This window comes from Babylonia areolata, chromosome 16 (genome assembly GCF_041734735.1).
Source record: "Babylonia areolata isolate BAREFJ2019XMU chromosome 16, ASM4173473v1, whole genome shotgun sequence".
Taxonomy (NCBI): domain Eukaryota; kingdom Metazoa; phylum Mollusca; class Gastropoda; order Neogastropoda; family Buccinidae; genus Babylonia; species Babylonia areolata.
In genome coordinates, this window is record NC_134891.1 from 27,231,467 (window position 1) to 27,237,747 (window position 6,281).

Genomic DNA, 6,281 nt, shown 5'->3' on the forward strand with positions numbered 1-6,281 from the left:
TTTTGTTTGTTTTTTTTCCATCTCAAAAACAGTTAAATATATATATACATATAAAACATAGTTATGATGCATATTTTTGTTATAATAACTGAAAATGATAAAATTATTAATAAAAAAAAAAAGGGGGGGGGGGGGGGGATTGCATGCTCACATTTTCATATACATAATTTAAAAAAAATATATATATATATATATTTAGAGAAAGAGAAAAAGAGGGTGGGAGGACAAGACAGGCATACTGACAGAAACAGAGATAGATCTATGTTATATCTTTCCACTTCAGACACATAATAATTAAAAAAAAAAGAAAGAAAGAAAGCTTATTTAAATAACCAGTGAGCTGCAAATGACTGGAAAAAGTGTCAGATCTTGTTCTTCGTGACATACTTGATTTTGACAAAGCAGTATTGACAGACTGACTCACTGAGGATATGCACAAAGTGGGAAGTTTTGTGGACATTGCACTTGCATGGTCATGTGGCTCAATACCATCAGACCATGTAAAAAGAAAGTGCCATTTTCAGGCAGATATCCCCCACCCCCCTCCCCAAAGAACAGAGTCTGAATGCTAAACGACAGACATCAGAATATTTGCAGTTTACAGGCTAACAATGTTTTTAAAACTGATTTTTGCAGTCACAAGCCATTGTACTTGTCATGTATTACATGTTTGGGGGGGAGAGGGGTTGTGGGGGGGTCTTCTATTTTTTTTTTTATCCATGGGCAACATTTCCAACATTTCCCATGCTGGAATGGGCCAGAGATGGAGCTTGTCTGCTGCATTTAAGGACACAGACATTTAGCATCAGAACATTTGCGACTGCTTCCATTCCTGAATACAAGGCTCCCAGTTCTCACGGGTTTTGATTTGATAGGTGGCTATGAGGGTGGAAGGGGTTGGGGTTAGTGAACATGGAAATCAGCTCAGCCCAGCAGTAGTGGAAGACAATATACTGATGTATTGTGTGCCAGAAAAGTGGTCAGCAGTTATTGGACGTAGTGGTCCGGTTTCAAGAACAAAAATCTGGGTGTGAGACCAGAAAGCAAGAGAGACTGAGGGCATAGGATCAAATCCCATTCTCGCCAGAATTTTCTTCCCCTCCACAAGACCCTGAGTGGTTGTCTGGATGAGGTGATAAGCAGTGCACTTCGCACACGTGAAAGAACTTGGGGCGACAAAGGGTTGTCCCTTGCAAAATTTTGTTGAAAAACAAATACACATGCAGACATAAAAAATGGGTGGCACCGCAATGTGGCTACACACTCTCCATGGGGAGAAGAGCCCCAATTTTAGACAAAAAAAATGTTGGTAATATACAATACAATATGGTAGTGTGATGATTGTTCAAGAGCAAATATTGGGGAGGGGGGGGGGGGATAAGTATGCAGGATGAAAAAAGATAATGAAAACCTCAAAAGGAAAGTTTGCAATTCACAAATCTCACGAGGTTTGAGCACAGCACTGTGTGAATTTAAACTTTTTATGCCAGTTTTAGTGACAGAAGAAACTGGAAGTGATGTGATGTCATCTGAGGACCCCCCCCCCCCCCCAAAAAAGAAAAAAAGTAATAAAATGAAATAAAGATGTGGGAATCATAATCTGTCAGTATGTGCCATCTCTTTTGGACTAGGGCCAGTCGCAAGAAAACATTTGGCTATAGGCTCCAGCCTGGCTTGGCAGCTCATGTGCTGATAAAAATGAATAGGATTTCCCACACCCCAAACTCCAGTATCTAGGACATGGAACAGATAGTTAATATCACACAGCAGTCTAGTTTAAAACAATTATATATATATATATATATAAAATTAAAAAATGATCACAGAATGATCAGGAAGAATAGCTTTTCTTCTTTCAGTTAGTTGTCTTTCTGGTATTATACACAGAACTGAATGTTAAAGTCATGGATAGAATGACAACTGTGTGTGTGTGAATGAGACAGACACACAAAGCTTTCCCACATTTTCTTTCTTAATCCGCTGTTCCTGATTTTATTTATCTTTTTTCCCTGAATGAGAACAAGGGGAAAGAATCCTGCCCCCCTCCCCCCCCAACCATGTTACAAGTGAGGTGTATTTACCTAACATCAAACACAATTTTGTATTGACTTTATATTGGTTAACGTAGGTAGGTGAAATATATATATGTACCCCGGTATATGTGTGTGTGTGTGTGCTCGTGCGTGTGTATGAATGCATAAAATTTAAGTATTATGCTGACAACAAATGGAGTTTTGATTTTTTTGTTGTTTTGGCATAAACAGCCTGCAAATATTTACACAAAGTGATAATATCTGGCATTGAAATTTAGTTTTGTGATTTTTTTTTTTTTTTTTTTTTAAATTACAATCTGCTTCCAACCTGGGTATTGGTTAGGCCTCAGGCAGATACCTGCTACAGTTAACATGGGAGTTTTCTTTGCACTCATCCATTAACAGTGTTCAGAGCGTTTAATGTGTATTTCTCATGATGGTGAATGTCACACTGCCTCCCAATAACCATCCCTGTAATGACTGATGATTGGCATTTGCAACGGGGAAAGCCATTTGGCTGCCAAGGTCACTGCCTATGCTGAGACGTAGTGTGCTTGAAAGTTGCAGCCATTGTTTCTCCCAGCGTACACTTTGGGAGGAAGTTGAGGGGGGGGGGGATGCATCTCTTGTCCCGTGGAGTTGGTGCTAGTCATGCGTTCAGCTGCAACTGATAACTGGGTCCACATGTAGGACTTGGAAATTCAGGAATGTCTTGGAATTGGAAAACAATTTTCTGGGACTGAAAAGTTCTGGAATTGAAAATACAGCCTTCAAAAAACGCAAATGCTTGCATTGATTGAAGAACGGAGGGAAAAAAATTGTTTAGTAACTTGGACCATCAACTGTTTAGTGTTAGTATATGTACAGTTGCATGGTTTCATTCAAGGTATTGTGAGGACAATACTAATTGTGTGCATTTGTGGTGTGAAACCAAGACATAAGGTATGTATGGCTTAATTATGTTGTCTTTCTGATTATTCCACCATGGGCATGCAAAGCATGTTAATGTTTGTAAGTTTTATCATCCCAATTGCACATTTTGATAACAAGAAATACTGTTTTTTTGTGGAAAATTCTCAATTTGTAGTCATGGAAATTTCTGAAGATGGCAGGAAAAGTCTTGGAATTTTGAACTTGTAAATGTGCGTGGACCCTGTGATGATACACTAGGAAACGGTGTCCTGACCTTTGAGTGAGTGTGTTGACTGAGTACAGCTTTGTTGTGTACAGATCATTGGCAAATGAATAAAGTATTTCACATTCGGCGGTTTCAAGGATTTTATCACATCATTATTGAATAAAAGTGACAATGTGAATAGATAGCTGATGCTCCTTGTGTTTGAAATTATTCATGACTGCAAGACTAACTTTTTTTTCTTTTTTAAAATTTTATTTTAGATTTACATTGGGTACGCACATTATTTTTTACTTTGCCTTTGAGCATGAATTTAACAAATCATATTGTAGTACCTTTCTTATTATTTTGCTTGCAATCATGACAAAGACATTGAAAAGTTATTTGTTGGCTGTCAGTCTAAAGATTATGAGTAAAACTGTTCACACACACACACACACACAGATATATATCTCCAGGATGCCACACACCAGAGGAGACCCTGCACTGTTGCTGTGTTACTTCGTTGGTGTTCAGTAGTACGCGGCTGTGCTGATTCAACATTATACAGAAGACCACAAGCTGTGCCTCCTACTGATCACAATAATTGTTCAGTTGAGGGAGTTAGACTGGATGAACAAAATGTCTTGTAACGGCATATACTGTTGCCGCCATATACTGTTGCCAGCATTTATTGCCAGCACCAACGAAGTAACACAGCAGCAGTGCAGGGTCTCCTCTGGTGTGTGGCATCCTGGAGACTAAACAAACATTGACTGGCCTGGGTCTCGGCTCCCATAGACTGGCACAGCTTGACTTGCCTCAGATGATATCAATTACCGGTAAATGTGCTACAGGTCTGAACAGTGTTCACTTGTTCTGCTATTCTGTAATAATAATACTATTACTAATACCGCTCCTAATGATAAGTACTTTTTGGCATTGAATCTTGTGCATAGGACAAATCAATGCGCTTTCCACACCAGTCATTCAGACGCATACATAACCAAGTCAAAGGGATGAAAGCCAAACTTACTGATACTTGTTAAAAGCTAGCTGTTGAAACTCAGTGACCAAGGAAAGTTGTTTAGGAAAAATGGTTTGCTTGTTTTTTTGTTGGTTTTTTTTTTTTTTTTTTTTTTCCTCAAAGGCCAGACTTGAAAGAGCTAAGTGTGAATATTGGGCAAAGCAATTTTGGGAGCTCATTCTAAGTGGAAGGTATCGACGGGGAAAAAGAGCAGTGGCTGATTGTGGAGTGTATAAATTGATCATTCGCAGGACGCATAATGAAAGTGAGACATTCAAGGGAATAGCTAAACCTTGAGAATGCTTTGATGTAACGTCCATTTCGCCTGAATACAGCCACCTGCCTGTTGAGTGCACTGTAAGCCTAGGTTTGAATCTCTCTAGCTGTCCTTGTGTTATGGTGATATGATATGGATACTTATATAGTGCCTGTCCTCATTCGGAGACTAAGCTCTAAACGCTTGACAAACTAGCGGTCATTTGCACAACAGGCTGCCTACCTGGGTAGAGTCAACTGAAGGCTGCCATTGGGTGCTCATTCTTTTGCTCTGCCATTCAATCAGATTTCAGGCACGCACAAATACACACTGAGACAGACATGCAACATTTTATACATGTGTGACCGTTTTGTTTATTTATCCTGCCATGAAGGCAGCCATACTCTGTTATCAGGGGTGTGAATGCTGGGTATGTTCCATTATCAACTGAACACTGACATGGATTACAGGATCCTAAATGTGCGTATTTGATCAGCATACATGTACACACGAAGGGGGTTTATGCACAAGCAGGTCTGTATTACATTATGTTGACCTGGGAGATCAGAAAAAGCTCCACCCTTTACCCACCAGACGCCATTACCATTTGAACCCAGGACCCTCAGATTGAAAGCCCAACGCTTTAACCACTCGGCTATTGCGTGTGCGCAAACACACACACACACACACACACACACAGCCCAGTTCAAAATGTTTGTAAGTACTAGTAAAGTTTCCAACCACTAAAAATATATAATTACCTGTATAGTTTTGCTCGTCTTCTGAATATGAGAACGTCGGTTTCAGCATCATATGGCAGGAGTTCAAACATCTGCGCTCTAGCCTGATGATGCAGAGAGCATTGCTGCAAATAACGAGATGCATCTTCAACTGCAGATCGAGACACAAGCACATGGCAAATGGTCTGAAAGCTGTTGATTAAAGCTGTCACACTTTGGATCACTCATTTTAATCTGAAATTTGTAAAGAACTATGTCTGAGGGTCAGTGAGGTATTAGTAATACCATGGTACTAAGCTATCAGTGTTGCATGTTGAGAAAATGTTTGAGACAGTTTAACTTACTCAGTACGGCCAGTCCTCTCTTCTCCTCTACACAGACCCCTTGGATGTCCAGTGGGTGTCTGAATGACCCAACCTTTAGCTTCCGTCGTCATAATTGTGGTATTCTTTCTCAACATTCATGTCTTCAGTATAAGAGCCTTCCGCATGCAATATTTTGATGATGGTAATTGGAGTGAAACGCTGTTAACGTCGTCTTTCGCCGTTCGTATGGAAAGAGTTAAGGTCTGCCTGTGCAGCCATCCCAACCAGGCATATTTTGGCTCATCTGCATCAACGGGGTGGGGTGCTTCACTTCAGACACAACTTTATAGCAGTCGCTCAACCAGTACAGCCACCAAACTTCACATAATGACTGGAATATATAATTGGTGAAAAAAAAAAAGGATCCAATATTTTGTAACTTTAAACTGACCCTTTCACTTCTGGAACTATGCAAATAATCACCAACCTCGAAATAAAAATCACAAAAATGAAATATATGCTCAAAAGTATGTAAAGGTATATGTTTTCTTGAAGGAAATGGAATGGAGAATATAACTACCGATTTTGACAGGATGAGATAACTCCTACTCAGAGGGAGATAACTCGGATTAAAAAAAAAAATATATATATATATATATATACAATATTTCGAGAGAGAAAAAAAAGATAAAATCTACATTTGTTCAGTTTACGTGTGGAAATAGTTCTAAAATATCAGCAAATGTTTCAGACCAAGTGCAGTTACGTTGTTTCCTGCACTATCATGTGGTTTTAAATATAATCGC